This window comes from Lactuca virosa, chromosome 3 (assembly GCF_052849685.1).
Source record: "Lactuca virosa cultivar CGN04683 chromosome 3, Lactuca_virosa_CGN04683_v6, whole genome shotgun sequence".
Classification (NCBI taxonomy): domain Eukaryota; kingdom Viridiplantae; phylum Streptophyta; class Magnoliopsida; order Asterales; family Asteraceae; genus Lactuca; species Lactuca virosa.
The window spans coordinates 429,274,797-429,286,207 of NC_136428.1; positions in this window are offsets into that span (position 1 = coordinate 429,274,797).

An 11,411-nucleotide genomic window follows, 5' to 3' on the forward strand; every position below is an offset into this window, starting at 1 on the left:
GAAACCAAAACTGAAAACCGTAAGCACGAAGCTTAGTGAGTTCCCCAACCTACCACATACCACATACATAACCACATACTGGGCCCCCGCCCGCTGCATCGGGACTTGCCCGGCATCGGACTAGCTCCGGCATCGGGCCCCGCCTGGCATCGAGCCCCGCTCGGTATACAGATCTGTCTTTCTTAGGCCCCGCCTGTCTCCGGGTCCCGCCCGCTAAACATATACAACACATAATCATAGCACATAACACTTAAGCTAAACCTAATCTACTGAAGTCCGGTACTAAGGCCTCGCCTATCTTGGGCCCCGCCCCTGTCCTGCTACTGGTGAGTCATGGAACCCCGTCCATACTCCTGCTGATAGTGAGATACCGCCCCCGCCCACACTCACCACTCTCCTACCTCGGGCCTCGCCCCTGCTCTACTACTAATGAGATACAGAACCCTGTCCATACTCTGCTAATGATGAGATACGGTACCTCACCCACACTCACCTCCCTACCAGGCACATACAAGTATCGCAAAGACAACAAGTATGAACTATTATGCAAACATTCCTCGGGCTCCCACCCGGCATCGAACCTTTGTCGTAGACCCATTCATAAACTACATGGGCCGGCATTATGGTCGTAGACCCATTCACACAGTGAGGAGACTCACCTCGCACTGCTGAAGACTGGCTGAAACCTCTGGCTGCTATCCGACAATTCCCCGAACCGCTGCTCCCCTAGCTTCCCGAGCTACCAATACCAACATAACACTTAGTCCCAAAAATGCCCTACAGAAGTCAAACTAAGTAACCTCTGGTCAAAGTCAAAGTCAACGGTCCATGGCCAAAGTCAACACTTCCAGGTTGACCTGACTCGTCGAGTTGGTCAACCAACTCGTCGAGTTCCTATTCTTTCATCGGTTCCCAACCCCGACTCTACTAGTCGAGTCTAGCAAGAACTCGACGAGTTCCCCTTCAACATAACATCGGGACTATCTTCATCTGGCTCGCCGAGTTCATCCTTTAACTCGTCGAAGCCATCTTCATCATATGAGTGTGACTAGTCTGTGACTCACCGAGTTGTATGAGCAACTCGTCGAGTCCGTCTTCATAGGTTGGGAGATTTCCTTGGACTCGCCGAGTTCCTCTTTAAACTCGTCGAGTACTATGATCTCCAGGTCCCCTAAGAACCCAGACTGGCCGAGCCCCTTTCCAACTCAACTCATACCCTTCAACAGAAGGGTTTTAGGGCAAAAACACGGTCTGACTCGCCGAGTCCCATAAGTGACTCGCCGAGTCACTCTACGTCCAATTCTATTCAGACGATCTCAGTGGAGCACAAGGCATCCAAGACCTAGATCTAACCTTCAAGGTTCGAAATAACACGCAAAGCCTCTGCCTTTACATCCATGCATGGCCCTTTTTGCTCAAAAGGCCATAACAACCTCTTAAACCTTGCATGGGGAGTTCTAATGGCATAAGGCTTGCACCTTTATGCCATAACAGCCTTTAATGGTGCTAGATCTGAAAACACAAGCCCTTGGGATGTCCATTCCTCTCATGCTAGGGTTTTTGGACCAAAAACCCCCAAAAGTGACAAAGAAGAGATCTATGAAACCACAAGGCAAGGTAGAAACTTAATTACCAGAAAATGATGAAGATGAAACAAACTTCCTGGATCTGCCACCTTCTCCTTGAACCTCTAACATCCTTCTCCTTCCTATAGTCTCCAAGAACACTCTAAATCCTTCAATAATGACTCACACACTCAAAGAGAACACTAGGGTTTCGTGGGTTAGGCTCTGGACAATGGAGGCTACAAATGAGGCTGATAGAATGAGAATGATATGCTTAAATAGGGTACCAAGTCCCGAGATTAGGGTTTCCCAACCCAGGCCAGACTCGCCGAGTCAGTCCCCCGACACGCCGAGTCGGCCACTTAATCCGCGACACGAAACTCGCTCCTACTCGTCGAGTTCCTCCCTGAACTCGACAAGTAGACCTCTTGACTTGGGGTTTTTCCTTTCTAGGTCTTCTGAATTCGGGGTGTTACATGTAGGAATGTTAGTTGTGTTTGTGATACTTTCATGGAAGACCATGAGGTGGCTCTTGACACTTGTTTGTAAGACCTAGGTTTTGGCCCCCGACTTGGCAAGGAAAGACCATGATATGGCTCATGGTATGATAGTAATTGTAAGACTATTTTGGAACATAGAATCCTTTATTATATGTATGGTATGTGGTATTTTGAAGAACTCACTAAGCTTTGTGCTTACGGTTTCATGTTTATGGTTTCAGGTACTTCCGATTCCAAAGGGAAGGGCTCGGCGTGACTGCACAACATCCCCTACACCCCGCTCCCGAGTTCAACTTAAGGAGAGAAAAGAAATGAAATGGATGGAAATGAGAGGAAAGTAAGAGAAATTGGTGCTCTCGAGTTTCATTAAAGGAAGGAAGTGAAAGGATCACTTTCCATCCTAACTTTCCTTCTGATTTGGGAGGATTTGGAAATAAAGACCAAAATGTTTAATTTTCCTTCCATTTCTCTCCAACTCGGGAGCACAAAAGACAAATTTCTTTTCCTTTCTTTTCTCTTCTTTTCTCTCCTTACTTTCCTTTCTCTTCTCTTCTTTTCTTTGATACAACTCGGGAGCGGGGTGCTAGAGTTTTCAGCATCGGCTATTTGTGATTTTTACTCTAATGTTTAAATGATATATTCACTTTGATTGGTTTTGGAAACAACTTGTTTGTATGGTTTATTGTTTTAAAATTGGAAAGTTTACTATGAATTTTTGGGACGTTACAAGTTAGTATTAGAGCCTTGGTTTGAGGGATTCAGGCACACTCTCGGGTGTGCCTGAACTCAAAATGAGGAATTGGTAATCTTTATTAAAGAAAATAAATTTTGTAAAATATTTTTATAAAGAAAATGGGGTGCGATGCATGCAATCAGCCAAGCTCAAGTAAGTGATTCCCAGAATACCCATACATGATGTTATGCTATATGTTATGAGAATTGCATGCTAGATTAGGCCTAAGGATCTGCTCAGGATTGCATTATAGAATGTTGGGAGAGATGCCTTTATATGTTATTGGTTGAGCTTTTACAACTGTATGCTAGTATGGATTTCAGATGTTGGATAGAATGGCCTGGTTACGTGATGTATTGGTTTGGACTACTCGATGCACGAATGTTGCTTACTTTGTTCTTTGTAAGACTCGTATTGATGTGAATTAATTATTTCATTAATATGTTAAGTTACATGATGCAAAGGTTAAATAATCTTAGAGTGATTGATTTGTCCCTATTGGTAGCTCTTAACCATTGTAAGGTTGAGTCTTTTAGTCGAAGGTTTATCTAAGATTTGTTGAATGTAATTGTATTCGTGGAGTAGTTAGCAGACATTAGTAGAAGTCCTTCAGTAGGGGTGCAAATGAGTCAAGCTACTCGTGAGCTACTCGGGACCGGGTTGTTAAAAGCTCGACTTGAAACCGATTTTAAACGAGCCCGAGTCGAGCTCGAGCTTAATATTATGCCCTTTTATTAAACGTGCTCAAGCTCAAGCCTATGTCACTAAACTCAATTAGGCTCGCGAGCCTAAACGAGCCTTTATATAATATAATTTATTATTATTTTATATATAAAAATAAAAACATATTTTCCGAATTAGGATTTAGTGTATTAGTAAACGGACTTCTTAACGAGCTCGAACTGACCATAAGCTTATTTAGGCACGTCAGAATAAAAGGAGCCAAGAACGAGCCCGAGCCGAGCTTGTGTAATTCTTTACGAGCTCGAGCCGAGCTCAGTACAAGAAAGCTCGAATCGAGCCGAGCTCGAGCTCGAGCCTCTAATAACTTAAACGAGCCTGAGTCGAGCATGACCAGACTCGGGCTCGCCTCGGCTCATTTGCACCCCTAGCATTCAACAACAAATGGCAGGGTGAGGAGGGAATCCTAGGAGAACCTAGGAAGTACTATAGTGTGATTGGTGCACTGATTAGCGGATTTTGAGAATGCCACTTTTAGAAGGTAACTTAGAGGATTCGGATGATTCTTGAGGAAAGTATGGATAGGTGTAGAATACAGTATTAGGCTCGTACTACTGAAAGCACAAGATCTGTACTCGAATAAAGGAAAGTCATGGAGGTTCAGGAAGCCTGTAGAATGAGGATTATTTGGTTATGTTTTGATCATTATATGGTTGCTTTTTAGAATGGTGATGACACATGGTGGAGCAGGAAGTTCAGGATCGGGTTCTGCTGCGGGCTTTGGTGTCGAACCAATTGATGAGGGATTACGGGAGTTCATCGCGTCGGAAATGAACCAAGGTATCCTTGATACGACCCCGGTGTTGTTCAGGACGATCAAGGAAGGGATTTATGAGATGATGGAGGAGCACCTTCGGGCCTATCAGGCCGAGATGTCTGCATGGCAGCACGGAGCCCGTACCCTTACGTTCAAGGATTTCCGGGGATGTGGGGCACCAAAGTCCTTCGGGGTGAAAGACCCCATTATCGCCAGGCGGTGGATAGCAGATATAGTGTGTGCCCAGATGACGAGCTTTTGCCCCGAGGGTTCAAAGGTGAGGTTCGTTGTAGGTTGTTTAAGGGAGCGAGCACGGGATTGGTGGGAGGAGGTTGAATATGCTCAGGGAGCACCAGCTATTGAGGCCATGACCTGGCCTGATTTTGTGACCAGATTTCGAGCGGAGTTTGCACCGGATGTCGAGGTACAACAAATTTCAGGACCTGTACCAGACGAATGATACTATAGCGGAGATCACCACCAAGTTTAGGGAGAGAGATCTACTGGTTCCACAGTATGTCGCGGACGAGGAGATGAAGAAGACTCGGTACCACGACATGCTGAGGGCATATATCAGGGAGTTTGTTAGCTTTTAAGCTTGTCGGACATTGGAGGACATGATAGCTAGAGCCTGAGAGCGGGAAGTTGACTTGGAGCACCTCTCGAAAAGGAGGGAGAGCAGGTGCAAATAGTTGAGGCTTCAACGAAGAAGCCCAAGACTTTCGATTTACGAGCTAGAGGCCAGCAGGGTCGGGGCCATTACGACAAGTGTAGGAAACAACATGATGGGGTATGTCGATCTTGGGGTTTGGTTTGCTACAAGTGTGGCGGGTTTGGTCATGTCAACAAATGATAATGAAATTGCAAAAGAAGCTTCAAGAATGTCAGAGGAAGTTGGTGGTACATAAGATGCATATTTTAAAACTCGAAGCTGCAATAGGCATAATTGTACATCCTAATAATAAGGTGTCATGAATGATGATGGTACCTCATAGGGGTTGGATGTACATTCTTATTAACTCCTATGCATTGTTATTTAACTATTTGGTATACCCATTATTGCATCATTGATAATCTAATAGTATGAAACCGTTAAATGCTTCTAGGGTGACAAGGTTACCCCTGTACAACCATTTATCATAGAGGACCATGGTGCTTTCCATGATGATGAATTTTGGAGACATAAATTTGAGGTACATAAATAAATATATATATATATATATATATATATATATATATATATATATATACACGCTTTTGTTTTGTTAATAGTATTTAATATTTCTTTTCGTAGTGTGACGGACCGGGGCAGATGTCTACTATACAGGTAGACAATGTACCTACGCCTCCATCTGTAGACCTGTCAGAGATAAAAGACATTCCCTAGACTAATTACAAAACGTCACTGCTAGTTCATAGGCATATATAGCAAGCAACACACATTTCCATATGGTTGAAGTCTACATGGATACAAATGAAAAAAAAAGATGTTACACCGCTACACCAACCATCGTTGGACAATTGTATAGACGGTAACATTCACATTCTACATAAAAACAAGGATGTTTCGCCATTATTTGTTCACCGGTTTCTCACGTATATACCGACGATGGAGTTTTGGATGCGCATATATGGGGACATTGACTTGGGCTGGTTGGAATGTGATGTAAGTTATATATGTATGTGATCATTACACACTAAACACCTGGTTAGTTTACTAGCTTTATTCTATACATTTGTGTATTTTAACAACACGTCATGATCTGAATTTCCTTGTTGATAGAGCGAAGGCCAGATGGTGCTCCGTGGACATTTATACCGACAACTTTCAGCAGAGATGTAGAGGTTTGACATGACGTGGCTTATGGATCCATTTACCCAACTTGGTCTGAGTGTGATACAGTATACTTGTGTTTCAATTACATTACTTGAGTAATAGTCACTTATAAGAAAATGTTATCTGATGATTACTTAATTCCAACATTTTGTGCAAATTATACTTGTGTTTCAATTATATTGCATGCCCACTGGTTTTTGAGAGTTTTGGATTTCCATACATTCACATTGACTATATACAATAGTTACTGTGAGGACGGCTATTTCCAAAATCTTCATATTGGTTCATAGTTATATGATCTCGTATCCACAAACCCCAAGTGGGTATCAACTATTAAGGCACCAAACCCACTAATGTAATCCACCTTGAGAGTTTCAAACTCACCATTGTGAAGGGTGCACACGTACCACAACAGTCTAGCGATAAAAAGAATTGTGGAATGTTCTTATATTGGTTCCTAGAGAGGTTCCCTGACAAATATGTGAGGATAGAGGGTTGCACCAAGACCTGAGCCAATTCATATCGAAGATTGTATGGGATACAAAAAAAGTACGAGTTCATTTGGACACTATTATTAGTTAAACATATTTAAGTTTATATAATTATTATTTTTTCAAATAGATTTAATGGTTGTTTTCATACAATTCTATTTTATATGTTTTTTCAAATACCATATAACTGTGGCCACTCTGGAATGTTTTTCCAAGATTTCATACTTAACTCTGAATGCGTTGTTTCGGACATTATGGTCATTTTTCAAAAATGAAAAAATGATTTGTTTTTTGTCAAACCTAACATTTAGATTATTTAGATTATTCAACTACCCAAGATTTAAAATGTAGTTCATCATAATAAGTCATTAAAAGTTGATTTGGAGGTGTAAGAATCACATTGTATAAATCATGGAAGCGTGTTTGTGGCATAATATCGAATTTGTGTTGTGTTGAATATTTTACTCAACTAAGTAGAAATCTCTCCACACACATTTGTTTTTAAGGAAATTAAGTAATTTAACCACTTTTTAATGTGTATTTGAAAAAAATAACCTCTTTTTTCTGAAAAAATAACCACTTTGTCCGAAATGAGACATTTCGGAATGGTATTCTGGATTCCAGACTAAAATTTCGGAAGATGAACAGTACTCTGGAATGCCTAATTCTAAAGTACTGTTCATATTCCGGACTAAAATTTTGGATTTCGGAAAAAAAAAATAATAGTAATAACTCCGGAATTTTAAGAACAAATCCGAAATCCGAAGAAAAATTCCAGAATTTCAAAAAAAAAATCATTTTTTCTTAATTTAACAAAATATTAAACAAACATAATAGTATGAACTATATCCAATATGAGCGCATAAAATTAGACATTTTATTGAAAAACGATGACATTAAACATTACGAAATGTAGCATTCGGAATCCCAAAAAAAACAAAATAATTTCTTTGAAAATAAAATAAAATAAAAAGTGAAAAAAAGATGAACAGTACTCCGAAATATGAGCAGTATTCCGAAATTAGGCATTCCGGAGAAAGTGGTGATTTTTCAAAATTGAAAAAATATGGTTATTTTCTTTGAAAACCTCGTTTATAATGGTTAGTTTACTCAATTTCCCTTGTTTTTATATGTGTAGACTTTGGTTGCTTCCATTAACCTTCACAAACTTTTTTTAAAGAGAGTTAACCTTCACAAACTTCGGAATCATGTAGAATGAGTTTTTTTATTTTTTTTAATACTTTAATTAAGGAAATCAAAAGGTAGTTAGTATAATCACTTAATAAATGTTGAGTTTTTGGTATCAACTAATCATCTAAACTTCAATAGAATTTGAATAGATTGTTTACATTAATTAAGGTGACCTCATTGCCAAGAACACATGTCTCATAATATAATATGTATATGTTCTCATTTTTGTGATTTATTTTACGATGTGAGTACCTAGTCGAAATACTATATGTCAAAATCTATTGCATTCACAGAATGAGTTGTCACACCCTAAAACCGGAACGGCGGAAACGTTCGGGGGTGGAGGACGTCATGTTTAGTATCATAAGACATGCATCATAGTAATCAAAGCAATAAATAACCATTTCATTAGAAAGAAAGTGTTTACAAAGTATGTGTTCACATAACATAGACTACAAAGCAAATAACAAAATAAGACATGAAGCTATACTGCTCCATCTTCTGAATCCCAGTGCGCGTACCTGTCTACTGGTCTCCTGAGAATACAAGTTATTTTAAAGCATAGATCAGCATTTAAGCTGGTGAGTTCATAAGATTTCAGTGATGTAATGTAAGTTGTAAGAAAGTTGTAGTAAGCTGCAAGTTCTGTTTAGAAAAGTTCGTCTGTTCCTCCAGAAAATCCTATATTTCCTGCTTTGATGAAAGATAAGTAAAAATGACTCTACAATCCTTTCTATGAGTGCTAAATGGATACAAGCTATATAAAACCCAGAGTAAACAAACAATCGGTTGTGTGTATCTGCCCTAAGCCCACAACCAAACAAAGAACAGGAAATGAGGCGGAAGGCACACATCCCATTGTTTGTTAGATCATCGTTTTATATAACCCTGGCATATTCACTTGGTACTCACGGAGTTAACTGTAATAGTTCCTTTATATTTGATGAAAAGATTATTTAAGAAAACCCTTATATATAACCCTGATGTATAAACTAAGGTATTATAGAATTAACCACCTAAGGTCCTTTAAGTTATACTGGTTTAATAAAAATGGATTAAACCCTTTACTGGTAAGTTTCTAGTTTTGTATATCAAATGTTCTATTTGAAAAGTATGTTTTGTACTAGAAAACGGTGCATTGAATTAGTGTCCTATGACCTGGTCCATACCTGGTACCCCTTATGATTACTTGGTGTATACGGAACATATATATAGCTAAGATCGGATAGATAGTAGGCTGGGTGAATCTGCTCTAAGCCCACAACCAAACAAGGAACATGAAATGAAGCGGAAAGCACGCATCCTACTACCTGTCGGATCCGATTAATATATATTCCTGATGTATAAACTAAGGAATCATAAAGTTAGCATTATAGGCCCCTCTCTACTGAATGTACTAGACTCGACTGTTTTGTTTGTAGTTTGAAAAGATGTAAGTTTTCCCTAGTTTATAACTATCTTAACTCGAAAATAGTTTGCATTAACTTTCAAGTGGAACTGTCACAATATGAAAGTAATGGGAAAATGTAAGTACTCAGTTGTCTTTTGAATTGACATCCTGACGTACTGATTACCTTAAAACAAGTTTGTTTTATTAATGTCATAATGTGATGAGTAGTACCCATACTATATGCTCTCCCTGCAAGAGATTATGGGGACCAAACACGACTTCCGCAAACAAATTGCTAGGCCGTGTAAATTCACATTAAAGTTATATGATCATGTATACCCAATTTACTATCACCTTTTGTTTAGAACAATGAGTTAGTGATTATTGGTATAGTTAGATCCTGTATTGTTCTTCTACTATAGCATTTAGTATGTTCGTTCTGTTATAGTATCTTAGTATGTTCTTTCTGTTATCATGTATTGTATCTACCTCCCTGTTTCTCTTTATAATATGTTCTCTATGTTATCGTGTATTGTATCTACCTCCTTGTTTCTCTTTATAGTATGTTCTAGCATCTAGTATGAACTGAACCCCTAAACTATACCTACTATAGTTTACTAGCATGTTTACTTGAACTGTTATTGAAAAGACTCTTTTATCTACTAAGTTATGATTGTACTTTAAAAACGGAGTTTTATAAACTATAGAGTAACATAACTTAAAAAGAGTTTTTGAAATGTTTTGATCACTTATAAAAGACATAAGTAATCTTTTGAAAGATGTTTATAACAAACATTTACACAATTATCATCGTGTTCAACTTGTATTCCCCCCCCCCCCTTAAAAGCATTTAAAACAGTTTAAAAGATTGATTATAGGGGTATGAACTCACCTTATGTGGGTGATTCAAACGGATATGCACGTAAGGATGAGAAGTTCCACGAATGAAGTCCCGAGACACAAACGAGTCCTAAATGACATATAATGGCATATATTTGCATGAATATAGTGTTTAGAAGCAACCACATGCAAGGAAACACCTTTAAGGACTAGGAAACACTTGGACCAAGTGTTAGAATCACATGTGATTCATCTAAGGGGAGTGTACGGCCACTAAATGGAGTGTGCGGCCATGGGTGTACGCCATGGAGTGTACGGCGGTACACTCATGGTAACAAGTGCACAAAACTTTGCTTGGATGATAGGGAAGCTTGTGGGACTATTGCTCATCAAGTGTTGAAGCTAGATTTGCATTTTGGAGGCCCTTTAGGGGTGTTTTGAGGGGTGTACGGCCACACATGGGTGTACGGCCGTACACTCCTTATGATCTTGAGTTTTGGTCGTTTTTAGGGTGTTAAACTAGTGTTCCTAACAAGTACTAAGCATAAGGAAGGAGTACTTACGATCTGGAGGCTCAAGAAGGTTCACAATCACCAAGAACAAGTGTGTGTTCTTGGTGAAATGGATGAAGATTTGAAGATCTATCATAAAGAGTTGTTTTCATGGATGAATCAAAGGGTGATTACATGATTAAGAAGGATAACAACTCAAAGATGGAAAAACACTTACGTTTTTGAAGATCTAGGATGAAGAACTCGATGATAGTTGAGAGAGAAATCGATGTTCTTGACTTGGAAACTGAGGAAATGGCTTAGAAATGGAAGGATATCCCTCTTATGGAAGGGGTGTACGGCCAACATGGGTGTACGGCCGCACACACATGTGTGTACGGCCATACACTCCCTCACATGGAGTGTATGGCTTGATTTCAAGGCTAAGAACTTACGCGACCCAATCCTATACTCATTGCTTGAATGTACTGAGCTTTGAACCTTTAAACAGACTCTAAACAAGGCTAACTGATAGCAGAAATGAGTCTGATACACTGTTGGATTGAATGGTTGAACTTACAAGGCAAAGATTTTCGGGTTGTCACATGAGTTTTGTGAAAAGATTTTAAAATGTGTAAAAACTTCCTTGTTTTTTCAATGTCTTTTAATCATGATCACGTGCATCCATATTAGGATGAAAATTGAGACTTTTGTGATCCGAAAACTTGAGAATGACCAAGATATCCAAATGCGAAAGTTGTAAATGATTTCCAAGTAAACCTTCAGATACGAATGTTATGAATAGTTTCCAATGAAACTTTCACCTACGGTTTGGTTATTTATATAGCTTGATCTTGAGATGATGCAGAAGAAAC